The sequence below is a fragment of the Caretta caretta genome, chromosome 1, assembly GCF_965140235.1.
Source record: "Caretta caretta isolate rCarCar2 chromosome 1, rCarCar1.hap1, whole genome shotgun sequence".
Taxonomy (NCBI): domain Eukaryota; kingdom Metazoa; phylum Chordata; order Testudines; family Cheloniidae; genus Caretta; species Caretta caretta.
The window spans coordinates 289,033,367-289,047,290 of record NC_134206.1 but is presented as its reverse complement, the minus strand read 5'-3'; the positions used below and the strand labels follow the sequence as shown (position 1 = coordinate 289,047,290).

At 47.2% G+C, this 13,924-nt stretch overlaps 1 protein-coding gene across 2 annotated transcripts in view; it reads left to right on the top strand.

Annotated features, from left to right (window-relative positions):
- Positions 1 to 599: 599 nt before the first annotated feature.
- The window catches only part of RAP1B (RAP1B, member of RAS oncogene family), a 71,143-nt gene continuing 57,818 nt past the window's right edge, over positions 600 to 13,924 (top strand). Inside the window, exon 1 of one of the 2 annotated variants that reach the window (XM_048835869.2) lies at positions 600 to 755. The gene's annotated coding sequence lies outside the window, so the exon portion shown is untranslated. Of the gene's footprint in view, positions 756 to 3,350; positions 3,374 to 13,924 lie in introns of those variants that run through there. The other variant, XM_048835870.2, reaches the window with a different exon arrangement.

Genomic DNA, 13,924 nt, shown 5'->3' with positions numbered 1-13,924 from the left:
GGAATCGGGCTCAGCAACCACCCTTGATCTCCCTGATGTGAGTTGCTAGGACCCTGAGTGGGGCAGTGAAGGGTAAGAGGGTAGTCAGTGCAAGGGTCTGACCCCTCAGAGGGCATGCTGGCGGTTGTGGCGTAACAGACCAAGTCAGTGAGAATCCATTGGCATGACAAGCTACACACGTTGTCACAGGCTAAAGCTGATTCAGACCCTTAAGAGACAAGGCGGGCGAGGTAACAGCTTTTATTGGACCAACTTCTACAGATAGCAAAAGCGTCTGTCACAGGCAGGTACAAACCACACGGTGTTGGGCAGTAACCCACCCGTGCTACCCCCGAGCCCCCACCCCTCTGCCCTAGCGTACCCGCCAGCACACCCCCAGCGCGCGACGTGCCCGCCCCGCCCTCTCTCGGGCACGGCTCCACTACCCCGCGAGGGGATGGAGGGAGTCACCCTGACCGGGCGGGAAGGGGAGGGAGGTTCCATCTGAGGCGGGGGAGGGGCCGCGGGGCCGCCGGGCTAGGGCTCGCGCGTGCGCAGTTTCGGAGCAGGGCGGAGAGGTCACCTCTCCCCAACCCCCACCCCCACCCCCGCCGCCGGAACGAGCTAGGGAAACCAAAGCGAGGCTCGGCGTGCAGCGTCCGCGTCACGACGACGGCTTCAAGCCTCGCCCAGGCAGCGGTAGCGAGAGAGGGAGCGGGTGAGCGGAGCAGGCTCGGCCGGGGAGGAGGCGACAGGAGGAGCGGCGGCGCCGTCCGGTAGGCGGCGGCTGAGAGGGGAGCGGGGTGGTTGGGCCCCGGGCGGGACACTCCGGTACCGGGCGGGCGGTGGCTGCGGCAGCGGCGTGTCTGGTACAGGTGGCCCCGCGGCAGAGGGAGCGGAGCGGGCAAAGGGGGCCGGGGCGGCGGCGGCCGCCGCGCCGGCTGGAAGAGCGCGCTGTGTGGAAAGGGGGCAAGTGTCTGAACATGGCGGAGCAGGAACCGAGAGCGGCCGCCGCCGCCTCCTGCCCCCGGCAGCGGGGACATGCGGGGGGGGGAGAGTCTGGGGCTTGGCTGCCACTCGCTTCCCCGCCCCTTGAGCTTTGGGGGGGGGGGGCGCCCCGGCGCCCGCCCGCCTGCCCCGAAGTTAGAGCGGAAGCGGAAAGTTGTAACCCCAGAGCTCTGAGCTGTTTCCCAGCCCGCGCCTGGGCCGGCGGGGGTCAGGGGCCTCTCGGCTCCGGGCGGTGAAGAAAGTTCTCACCCTCGCCTTGTCAGCCCGTTGTGGGAAGTCTGCGTCCAGCCCCACCTAGGCCGGCAGTATCAGCCGCTGGAGAGAAGCTGCTCACAGTTTCCATCACCCTCCCCCGGCGTGGGGCGAGAGTGTCCTGCCCATAGGCCTCGTCCGTTTCACTTGCATTGGACTGAGGTGATCCCCTGCCATGGTGTCGGCCCCCAAAGTCCGGGCATCACGGGCAACATATTAAGACTGCGCTGGCTCTTACCTCGCGAAACGTTCTCTCTTCATCCCTTCGTGCTGGTGGTGGGTTTTTTTGTTTTGTTTTTTGCTTCTGGTTTCTGTGCTGTTTATACAGTGCCCCAAGTGTGCTGAGCACTTTGGTAGTGGGACTAAGAAGGCACAGTGCCTGCCCAGAAAGAGCTTGCCATGTAAATAGACAACACTGCAGTCATTTAATGTTTATGAATCTTCTGACCCTTATCCAAATAAAAAAGGAAAAGAAACCTGGAGAATTTGTAGGTCTTGATCATCTAGTCTGAATTATTACATAATACTGGCTGAAAAACCTCACCCAATAACTTCTGTATCAAGTCCCCAACTTTGAGGTATAGTATATTTTAGGAAGGTATCCAGGGTGGCATGACTGAAAGCTGTCAAAATTTATGCCACAGAAGAATAAAATGAGGCCTTGTAGGATGTGATCATTATACTGTAGTCCAAATTGACACAAGTTAGACTGTGCAACATTTACTGAAATGCTGTTGTTCTTTGACTTTTTTAAAAGGAATGGGTAATAAATGCTATTTAGGAAATGTCTCTCCATTTTGAAAAGAGTTTCTGTATTACTTGTGGTATAAGTGTGTAACTTTGTGTGACTTCAAAAGGGAATATTTAGACAACATCACAAACCAAGCATTTTTAATGCAGTTGGGACTCACTCATCTGGAAATTTTGATAGCACGTTTAATTAAATATAACAAGCAGTTCTTGTATAGGAACTCTGAGATTTGTGAGTTCAAGCACTGACCCCCTCAGTATATATTCTCAGATAGCTAGCCTGAGCCGCCACCACCCCTGCTGTCATAGCCACACTACTATTTCTGTCTACCTGTGGTGGGAAGCCACCCTTCCAGGTGCTATGTAGACATACCCTGAAGCAGGGGTCGGCAGCCTTTCAGAAGCGGTGTGAGAGTCTTCATTTATTCACTCTATTTTAAGGTTTCACGGGCCAGTAATACATTTTAACGTTTTTAGAAGGTTTCTTTCTAAAAGTCTATAATATATAACTAAACTATTGTTGTATGTAAAGTAAATAAGGTTTTTAAAATGTTTAAGAAGCTTCATTTAAAATTAAATTAAAATGTAGAGCCGAGCAGTGTGAGTGCCACTGAAAATCAGCTCGTGTGCCATAGGTTGCCTACCCCTGCCCTAAAGAGAGATGCTGGCAGCAGAGTAGTAGACTTTTTCAGCTTTGAGATGAAAAAACTGTTATGCCAAACTATAGTTAAGTCTTAACTGTCTTTGCAAACCTCTGTGGTCTGCTGTTATATATGATAGTGTCTCTGTTTAGTCAGTTAAGGCCATTTATCATCTCTAGGTACCTGCCTGTTACATGGACATCTCCTCTACTGAAACTGTGAGATTGCTAGACCACAATTAAGTGCAAGATTTAAGATTAAGCAAAGCTTGCTTCTTCAAACTGTTGATAAACTGCTGTATACCAGCTAAAAGTTACATCGGGGTGGGCAAACTAAGGCCCCTGGGCCTTATCCAGCCCACGGGATCTCCCTCCCCCCCCCCCCCCCAAACCCGTGGTGCCACGGGGCTAAGGCAGGTTCCCTGCCTGCCCTGGCCCTGCACTGCTGCCGGAAGTGGCCAGCACCATGTCCCTGCGGCCCCTGGGGGAGGTAAGGGAGCAGAGGGCTCTATGCACTGCCATCGCCTGCGGGTACCTCCCTCAACTCCCATTGGCTGCGGTTCCCCGTTCCTGGCCAATGCCAGCTGTAGGGGGCGGTGTATGCAGAGCCCTCTGCTGCCCCGCCTCCACCAGGAGCCACAGGGATGTGGTACCAGCCGTTTCTGGGAGCAGTGCAGGAACAGGGCAGGCAGGGAGCCTGCCTTAGCCCCGCTGTGTGCTGCTGCCACAATGGAGCTGCTCAAGGTAAGCAGCGCCGGGTCAGAGCCCGAACCTCTTCTGCACCCCAACTCCCTGCCGCACCCCAACCCCATGCCCTGAGCCCCTTTATGCACCCCTCCTGCACCCCAACCCCTTGCCTTGAGTCCCTTCCTGCACACCGCACTCCCCCCCCAAACCCAACCCTACATTCATGGTCCTCTTCTTCCTAATGGATGAAAGAGTGTCAGAAGTAACTAACACAACTCCTCACGTGCACATACACATACCAGTTTACTGTCCTTGATCATACACCTGGCACTATAGGGTAGTTTCTCTAGGGCCTTGTCAAGAGTTAGAAAAAGCTGAGTTTCATTATTTTTTTTAAAGTTAGCTGAGATCTCATGTGCTGTTCTTTTTAATGTGTGTTTTTGTTTTTGTTTTTTTTAAACACAAAACCAACTCTGGTAGAGTTGACAAGGAGTTAAACACTTTTGAAAACATGTTCAAGTGCTAATACACTTTAAACAGCACTAATTAAAACATCTAGCAAAATATTCTTTAAAAAACACCTCTTCTCCTAGCACTTGTCCTACATGGGGCAACTGACTGGCATAGTAATAGTGGAATAGCTAGTCACTCTTAGTCCAGAATAGTGTCCACATAGGGAAGTTATACTGGCACCGCTTTAGTGTAATAGCTATTCTGCTATAGCTAGGCTGTTCAATTTCCCCATGTTGACAAGTCCCAAGTCTAGACAAGCACTACCTGGTAGCCATCGTACAGAGCAGATCAGTATCCCTCCCTCTAGCATTGTTGTGGTAAAATCCCTCTTCCAGAAATGAAATTAGTCCTGTGAATTATTTTTTAGCTGCAGACGACCATGTCTCCTCCACGTAGAAAAACCTATACAATATTTAAGGCTACTGAAATAAGGGTGATTTAAGTTTTACACTTGTTTATATACTGTTAAGTGGTTCTCAACCACCTGTATGCTGTGACCGCATGTTCTTACAGAAAAAGGTTTTAGGCGCTTTCTCCCTTCTAGCCATAAACAAAGGGAGGAGGGTTATGACTGTCAAACCTATAAAGTAGTTAACTTTGGATACAAAATGAAACTGCTGCTGATATAGCTCCATCATTCCAGAGATACTTCTCCTTAATGTCACCATATTTTGACTCCTGGTTCTTCTGTGATGGTTTTCACCAAGTACACTCTAGTCATTCGTGGGACCTTACAGAAGTTCATCAGACAGCACCCCAAACAACTGTTGCAATGGAACTTTGAAAAGCCACTCTGCAATATCACTTTATGCTTAGTCCATAGATTCCCAACTGGAAAGCCAAATGGGAGCGGACACTACTTGAAGCAAGGGCTGCTGTGCAGCCATGGAAGGACCCTGCCAGGGCAGGAAGGCCAGGCAGCAGCACAGAGACACAGATCAGGCCCCTCTGTTGAAGGGGTTTCTTCCTTGAAAACCATGTGGCTCAGAGGCTGCATCCCTGGTCTCTTCTGCAAGCCTCTAATTTTTAATCCTGTAAGGGGATTCTCAGTTTCCAGGGCCACTTGTACCCCTCCTGCAGGCATTGCAACTTAAAGGGTGAATGATTTGAACCTTAATTGCATCCCGTTCCTCTAAAGTATATTATGTGCCAGTGTTACTAGTATCTCCAGGACTAATACATGGACAAATAATCTTAGAACAGCTTTATAAAATAGAAAGTTCCTGTAAATTGCAGACACTGTTAAAGGTAATCTTGAAATTTTTTTTATTGGACGTGTCCTTTTTTGCTTTGTGGTATTTCTGCTAGGACTGAACGTCCTCTTCTTTTGTAACCTTGGAAATATCAGTAATTGCAATTCTGGCCTTCTCTTATTTTGCTGTGGGGGGCTTGTTGGGAATGTATTATTAGTTCTTATTCACCTAAATAAAGGGTAGAGAAGTTTGAATGCTAAACAGACTTGCTTGTTTGAGTACTTAATTGCTGAAACTAATTCTCCTAAACAGTTTTTAACCGTCTGAATTTCTGTAGATTAAGAGGAGAGGTCTGGATTAACCATGCCATTTTCCCCTAGTATAAGCCAAGTTTAGCACTCGTTCCTTGATTTAGTGGGTCAAGATTGGCCATAGGGGATATCCTTTTGTTGACCACTGCGGTAGTGTGTTGTAGCTAACCCTGACCTGATCTAACCCTTCCTAATAGTCTGGACAAGGGGTGGGCAAACTTTTTGGGCCGAGGGACACATCTGGGTAGGGAAGTTGTATGCAGGGCCAGGGCAGGGGTGCAGGAGGGGGTGTGGGGAGGGGGGTGCAGTGTGCAGGAACGGGCTCAGGCAAGGGATTGGGGCAGAGGAGCAGTGTGGGGTGTATGAGGGGGCTCTGGGAAGGGAGTTGGGGTGCAGGATGGGGCTCAGGGCAGGGGTGCGGACTGTGGGAGGGAGCTCAGGACGGGGTTGGGGTGCAGGGTGTGGCAGAGGGCTCAGGGCACAGAGTTGGGATGCAGGAGGGGTGTGGCGGGGGTTGGGGTGCAGGGTGCAACCCGGGCTCAGAACAGGGGGGTGCGTGGTGCGGCAGGGGCTCAGGGCAGGGGGGTGTGGGCTACAGCCTGGCGTTGCTTAACTAAAGTGGCTCCAGGGTAGCAGCAGCAGGCACTGGGGCCAGGGCAGGCTCCCTGTCTGCCTGACCTGGCCCCATGCCACGCCTCTCCAGGAAGCGGCTGGAACCATGTCCATATGTGGCCCTTGGGGGAGGGGAGCCACAGGGCTCTGTGCACTGCCCTTGCCACGCCTCCAGGTACCTCCCCTAAAGCTCCCATTGGCCACGGTTCCCCGTTCCCGGCCAATGGGAGCTGCAGGGGGCGGTGCCTGGAGGCAAGGGCAATGCATGAAGCCCTCTTCTTTCCTCTCCCCTGCTCTGGCCACAGGAATGTGGTGCTGGCTGCTTCTGTGAGTGGTGCGGGGCCTGCGGCGCCACGGAGGGCAATCCCGCAGGCTGGATCCAAAGCCCTGAGTGCCCTGATCTGGGCTGTAGTTTGCCCACCCTGATCTGGACTGTTCCTGACTAAAGCTCTTTCCTTTCCATTGCTCAGTGTTAATTCTCTTTGCTTTTGATGTCACTCTGGTACAGTAGGACCTCAGAGTTACGAACACCAGATTTATGAACTGACCAGTCAATAGCACTACTCATTTGGAACTGGAAGTACACAATCGGGCAGCAGCGGGGAGGGAGGGAGCCAGTACAATACTGTGTTAAATGCTGCTTTCCCTTTTATTTTTTAGTAGTTTACATTTGTCTTCTGCATAGTGAAGTTTCATAGCTGTATTAAGTCAATGTTCAGCTGTAAAAATTTGGAAGAACCACCATAATGTTTTGTTCTGAGTTACAAACGACCTCCATTCCTGAGGTGTTCGTAACTCTGAGGTTCTACTGTAGTTCTCCAGTCCTCAAAGAGGCTTCTAATTTGGATTGCATTTGAGTTTCTAATGTATGAAACTTTAAAGAAAATAGGTGCAATTTTCTTGCTTCTTCATGATATATAAAGCTTTTTTAAAGATGACCTGCAAATGAACAGTTTGTCAGCAAGCTGTATGGAGGAGTGTGGGGAAGTGGAGGAGGGAAAACTAAATATTTCAGATTTCCTTTTCTGCACATGTAAACACCATTGAAGTCTAAGATTTGTGTGTTGAGTAGCTGCAGGATCAGGCCCATGCAGTTATATTTGTTTTTTAAAAAGGCTTGATGGAAAATTAATTTGCTCATTTAAGATGAAGCTTAATTGCAAAATGTAGTATTCTTGTGTATAATTTTGGGTTGCTTGGGCACTTAGCTGTCACTACTGCTCCTATGATAAGTAAGCTTGTGTAATTTTAATTCCCATGAGTGCAATTAAATACAAATTTATGAATTTTTTTTGATTGGATATCTTCCAGGCTTTGCCTATAAAAGGCAAACTGCCTTATGGAAATTGTAAGAAAAATTTACTTTTCTTCCTAAATATGGGGAAAGAAAGGAATAATCTTTTACCTATTTAAAAATATTGCAAACACTTTAAAATAACATAAAGCTTAAATATTTGAGATTAAAAAGGTATAGAATAGAAATGATTATTGAAGTGTTCATATGAAACTTGTTCTTGAATTCCAGTTATGACTTTCTTCACGTTTAGCAATAAAATCCCATTTGAAATGTGCTAAGCTTGTAGCACTTGCAGCTGAAACTAAACTGCTGTTGCATGCATGGACAGTTCAGCTGAGTAGCGAAGCAAGTGTGTTAGGCATGCATGTGATCTGATACAGCTACTCTGCACGTGCTCTTTGCTCAATACTTGTGACCTTATTAAATGTGAAGAAGTTCAAATGGATTTCTGGTCACTTTGTAAGATACACAGGCAAGAGTCCTCCTCTAAGTTTTCCTCAGCTATGAAGCGCTTCAAGTTGTCAGGAGAACAGCTTCTTGCTAAATAGATGAGAAAAGATGACCCAATAGAGCAGGGGTGGCCAACCTGTGGCTCCAGAGCCACATGCGGTTCTTCAGAAGTTTAATATGCGGCTCCTTGCATAGGTGCTGACTCTGGAGCTACAGGCGCCAACTTTCCAATGTGCCAGTGGTGCTCACTGCTTAACCCCTGGCTCTGCCCTATGTCCTGACCCCACTCCACCCCTTCCCCCAAGACTCCTGCCCATTCCCCAGAGCCTGCCATGCCCTCGCTCTCCCCCCGCCCCCCCCGAGCCTCCTGCATGCTGTGAAACAGCTGACTGTGGTGGGTGGGAGGTGTGGGGGGGAGAGGGAGTTGCTGATTGGTGGGGCTACCAGCAGGTGGGAGGCACTGGGGGCAGGAGATGGGGAGTGGATGTAGGGGCTGCTGACACATTACTGTGGCTCTTTGAGAAAGAGCCAGAATTTACCAATGTACATTGCCAGTCTCTGGTTGGCCACCCCTGCAGTAGAGTGTAGCTAAAATAGTGCCTATGTGAGGCTTACACAAGTTGCAAATTATAAACAAAAAAAACTACATTAGAAGAATGCAAAGATGGCAAAGTCAAGCACTCAAACATTAGGAAATGCCAGAATTAAGCTTGCCTATAGGATATTAATTTGGTTGGGGGTGGGTGGGGTTGCTGTTACAGTCTTTAATAACATGATACAGTATTTTTTTTCAACAGGTCCCATCACATTCAGTGTGCAGGATGAATGGTGAATTCAACTTTTTTTTCCTCATCCTAATTCAGTGTGTGGCCCCATGCCTTATTTGCTGCATGCTATTTAAAATCTCAGTTGATTACTGTATTAATTTATGCATGGGTTTTTCTATGCTACCACTCATTACCATACCATCTGTTTCATGTTTCACAAACATTAATGAATTTATCTCTTGAAGTAAGATGGTATTATTCCCAGTTCTCAGATGGAGAGCTGAGGCACACCGACTAAAGCTAAAAATACTCACTAATTTTGATGCCCAAGTTGATATAACTAAGGCCTGACTTCTCAGTACTTAGCACTTTTAAAGTTCTTCATATGTTCAAAGCACAGCTCTCCCATTATTTTGAATCGCATTTTTAAGCATTTGTCACTCTGCAAATCAAGCCTGGGTTGGCTCAAGGTAGGCGCACAGGAAATGAGGAATTTTACAGGTGACTGGCCATTGTGTGTTAGGTTTTGTGCCTTGCCCAACATTGCATGAGAACTTTGTGGTAGAGATAGAATCCAGTTCAGAGTGGCATTCAGCTGCCTTAACTGTAAGACCATCCTTTCTCTTCCTGCATCCTTTTGCCTCCTTTACCACATACCTTCCAGCTTCTTCAACAAATGATGGCAACAGCCTCATTCTCTACACAACGCTGACTCATTCCCTGCGCACAGGTTGGTTCTGTGCACTGAATAAGGCGGTCATCAGAGTTGGAACTTTCAGATCCGCAGCACAGACTTCTGTCACTTAAAAAGGGGTAACTAGTAAAAGTGGTGGGCTGTTATCCTCCATGTGGACCAGCCACTAGAGAGAGATATGAGGCACACTTTGCCAGTGGTATTCACAGCTGTTTGATGACAACCAAGAAATGTTGGGACTCTGGAATCCTGGATTCAATTCCAGGTTCTGCAGAGGATTATGCTCTAATACAGGGGAGGGCAAACTGCAGCCCACAGGCCAGATCCGGCCCATGGGATTGCCAGCCCCATGGCGCAGTAGGATTAAGGCAGGCTCCCTGCCTGACCCTGCCCTGCACTGCTCCCGGAAGCCAGTGGCACCACATCTCTGCAGCCCCTGGGATACAGGGGGAGGGGGAAAGGTAGGTGGCCAGAGGGCTCTGCGCGCTGCCCTCGCCTGCAGGCACCACCTCCCATGGTTCCCATTGGCCAGGAACAGGGAACCATGGCCAATGGAAGCTTCGGGGGTAGTACCCACAGGCGAGGGTAGCGCATGGCAGAGCCGCCTGCCCCACCCCACCCCCAGGAGCCACTGCTGGACATGCTGGCCACTTCCGGGAGCCACACGGGGCCAGGGTGGGCGGGCAGGCAGGCAGGGAGACTGCCTTAGCCCTGCAGCTGGGCCGGAGCCTGAACCCCTCCTGTACCCCTACCCTGAGCCCCTTCCTGCATACCGCACTCGCTCCCGCAACCCCCTGCTCCAGCCTTACATTCATGGCCCTACATACAACTTCCCCACCCAGATGTGGCCCTCAGGCCAAAAAGTTTACACACACCTGCTCTAATAGATGCAGAAGAGTCTAACTTGTGTGTCCTTCCCCAGCCTACACCTGGCCCCTCTCCTCTCATTACATCTCTGTATATAAGCAAGTCAGGCAGCTTCTTTATACTTCACACTGTCTGTGTGCCAGGAAGGAGAAAGAGTACAAGAATGTCTCCCTATTTCTAGTTCTCGTGCTTGGAGGAACAAATGCATAAGAAGTCTTACTCAGCCTTGGAGTAGAGCATGTTCAGTCGTTCTGTGGCGATCTTTTGCATTCTCAGTTTGGCCAGCATGTAGGAACAGTGGGGATGGAATAATCTCAATGCAGATGAAATCTTTGGAGAATAATGCTTCGAACATCTCCACTGGGCATAAGATTTACTGAGGAAAAGTGCCGTATAAAGGATAGACTATTATTAGTTCCTGAAAAACCTCAGTTCATATTAACTTAGTTAAATTTGGGTAGATTGTTGTGTCCAAAACATGTGCTTGACTGCAGGTGTGATTCCTTTGACAAATTAAGTCTCTGAGCTAAAATATGGGGGGAGCAAGGACTCGGTGATATGGTTGCAAGAAAACTTTAACATTGTCAAAACTCCCTTTCCCCTTATTTTGGAGGAAATGCCTGAACTGAAAAATTCAAAGGCATTGAGGCAAAAGTCCTACTTGGAAAACTTCAGCCTGAGTGGTTGAAATTTAGCAAATTTTTGAGTAACTGAAAGCAGGGTCTTCTACTGGAAAGTGTTAGCTAAACTTAACTATATAGGCATTGCTACAAGCACCATCAATATTTCTCTCGCAAGTTAGCAAAGCTTGGAAGTTCTACTTAAACATTTTAGAGCAAGATTATGAAAAAAGAACTCTTATAGAATCTTAAGTTAAATTTGTGTGGTTAAGAACTTGAATCAGGAAATGACAATGTTGTACGTGCGGCCTTAAAGGTGACTTGCAAAGAAAGAAAAAAGGTGTTTGTACCCTTTAATCTTTTCATGATGTATAAGAAGTTCTGAAATTTCTAACTTGTGTTGCATTAGAAATTTGTGTCCTGTGTAGCCTGGAAGATTAACTGGAGAACTAGTACAATGACATTAGAAGAACAAAGGTAAAATTGAGAGGGGAAAGATTAGTCATCTTAAAATCTTTCTTTATAGTAAAATTTTGAAGAAAGGATGTCTTAAAATTGAAGAAACACACCTTACCTAAAATGGTAAAGTGCTAACTATACAAATTGAGACTTCCCAACCACTGATTGAAAACAAAGATGAGTTGGTATTCCTGGTTTTTTCAAAGATGATTAAAAAATAGACAAACCTTCTTAAAAGCAACTAAACTTCCAGTTCTCCTTCATGTCATAAAGAAGCAAATGTGCTTATGCTCAGCTTTTTTTAAAAAAAAATAATAAAAGTATTTGGTGGTTACCTTTTAACTCTTGTGTATATCAAATAGTCTTTCATTGCAAGATACTATTTTAGAGCTCTTCAAAAGTTTTCTGACAAATGTTAAGTTTAATTGGAAAATACCAGTTTGCTGAAGTGAAATGTTTTGGCAAGTCTGTAATGGTTTCAAGGAATCTGTCAAGGAGTCAATGTTCCAGAAAGTCAGCCAGCCCTGCTCTCAGCACTGCTGGATGACCCGCTCTGTGGCAGCACTGTTGGGCTTCCTGCTCTGTTGCAAGGAGCCCAGAACTATGAGAACCTGGGCTCCAGCTGGGGCTCCTTCGCAGCCCCGGCATGTCAGGGCTTCCAGGCTCCCTGCTTGGAGCCAAGAACCTGAAAGTTCTAAATGCCCCAGCTCTAGTCACTGGTAGACTCTTGGATCCATAGTAAGGAGCTGTAAGTCCTGTGACCAGCTCTCAGGGTCCATGCCTCTGGGGCAGCCATGCAGTGCAGACTTCCCCAGGCTGGGAATCCCAAGGTTTCCAAACTCCTGGTCTAGCTGTCTCCCTGTGTTGCCTCATTGGGAGTCAGTTCAAAACGAGATGCCGAAATATTGGAATGTCTCATGAACCAAGAACTCTGAATTTTGGTCGGCTCTTACTACTGTATTTCTGAAACATAGTATTCTAACTCTTACGGAACTCTTAACCTTGTCATTTCTTAATTTGAGTGTTTAACTCTGTTCTGGTAGCAAAAACAGTACATGATTGAAGAAACAATGGCAAAATGTTTAATATGCAGCAAGTTGAGGTGTGTATCTGCCACATGCTGGCCTGCCTCAGACTAACTGTCCATATGTGGACCTTGCTGATGTGCATTAACAGTTCATTAATGCAATGCAGTCTGGCCCTCTTAGAAATGGGGCTAGATCAGATCGCATTAACAAACCGTTAATGTGCATCATCAGGGTCCACATAAACAAGTTTCTCTCACTCACCTGCCAAAGATTGACCCCCACACCAGCTGAGAACTAATTGTTCCTGCAGAAAAGCCCTGACAAAACTTAACTAAAGTAGTAATATTCCTTAAAACATAGGTATCAAAAGAAGACAACTTCAGCAGAGACTGAACTGATTGATTAAACTTGGAAGGGATAAAATTTTCATATTGAAAGTTGGTTAAAATTTAAAATAGTGACTCTTTGCCTCAATTTCTGCCCCTAGTATTAAGCTTCACCCAGAATAGCTGAATGATTCTGCTGAAATGGTTTGCATGAAATTAACAAAGTTGCACTCTTAAATAGTGAGGTTAGTCATCAGCAGCAGTAACAGGTCCTCAGATACTTTTATGGTCACAGTATAAATAAGAGCTATCAGTTGCCCATACTGAGGAAGACTGAGAGGCGTTGGCTCACAATTAGAGGGTTCCTTTCAGCCACAAGAAATGGGTTTTCTTAGTCTGATAGAACTTTTCTGGAGGCTCTAATGGTGTTCCATGGAACACAGGTTTAGTGTGACTCATTAAAGTAAATTGACATGGTCTATCCAGTAAAGTCAATGCCACTATAATCCAGTAAGAACAGATTCTTGTCTGAAAGACCAAGGGAACCCAAAAAAAAACCCCTTTTTATTTATTTTAAAACAACTTTGTTAAACCATCTACAGTAAAAGCTTTTTTTTAATTTGGCATGTTGAGGGAACCGGGGGTGTCGGTAAGTGGGGAAAAATTCCAGTTAACTAAGAGGGTGGGAGGGGGCTCGGGGCAGTGGGTTGGGGTGCAGGAGGGGTTTCAGGGTGCTGGATCCAGAGTGGGGAGCACTCACCTTGGGTGGTTCCCTGCAAGCGGTGACCTGTTCCTAGGCGGAGGCGCAGCTAGGCAGCTCTGCATGCTTCCTCCGCCCGCAGGCGCCGCCCCCGCAGCTCCCATTGGCTGCGGTTCCCGCTTGGGGCGGTTAATGTGGAGAGCAGGATAACCGAGGTGCGGATAAACAGGGTTCTACTGTTATTTTTACATTTTGTGAAAAAATAACTAAAAATTCTGTGTAAAAATGCAAATTCCATGTTTTTCTGTGGCAGCCGATTTCTAGGATCCCTGGTGGTGATTCATCCAAAATCACCAGTTGCTAACATTTAATGATGTATATAATATCAGTTAATTTTCTCTCCCTGCTTGTTTATGGCAGACAAAGGATTTGTCACATCAGGATAACAGCAGGGTTCCTGAATTGGACAGAACATCTAATGTCAATAAAGGCCAGTCACATCAAGGGAACCAAACACATAGGATGACTGGCTCAGCAGGCAATCAATATAACAAGCAGAATCGAGTTAGAATCAGCAAGTATAAGCAGATATCATGGATAACTCAAGTTGGATCTTATTTTTTTCTGCAGATAATGTTAAAATACCTTTTTCTTCACAAGGAAAAAATGTTAGTGAATGATTTCATGTAGTAAAAATAAACTTCTGCTAAGTGAGCATTGTCCTCCAAACAGCCCAATGAGTGTACTTTCAATGAAAAAAGTCTTCCATGA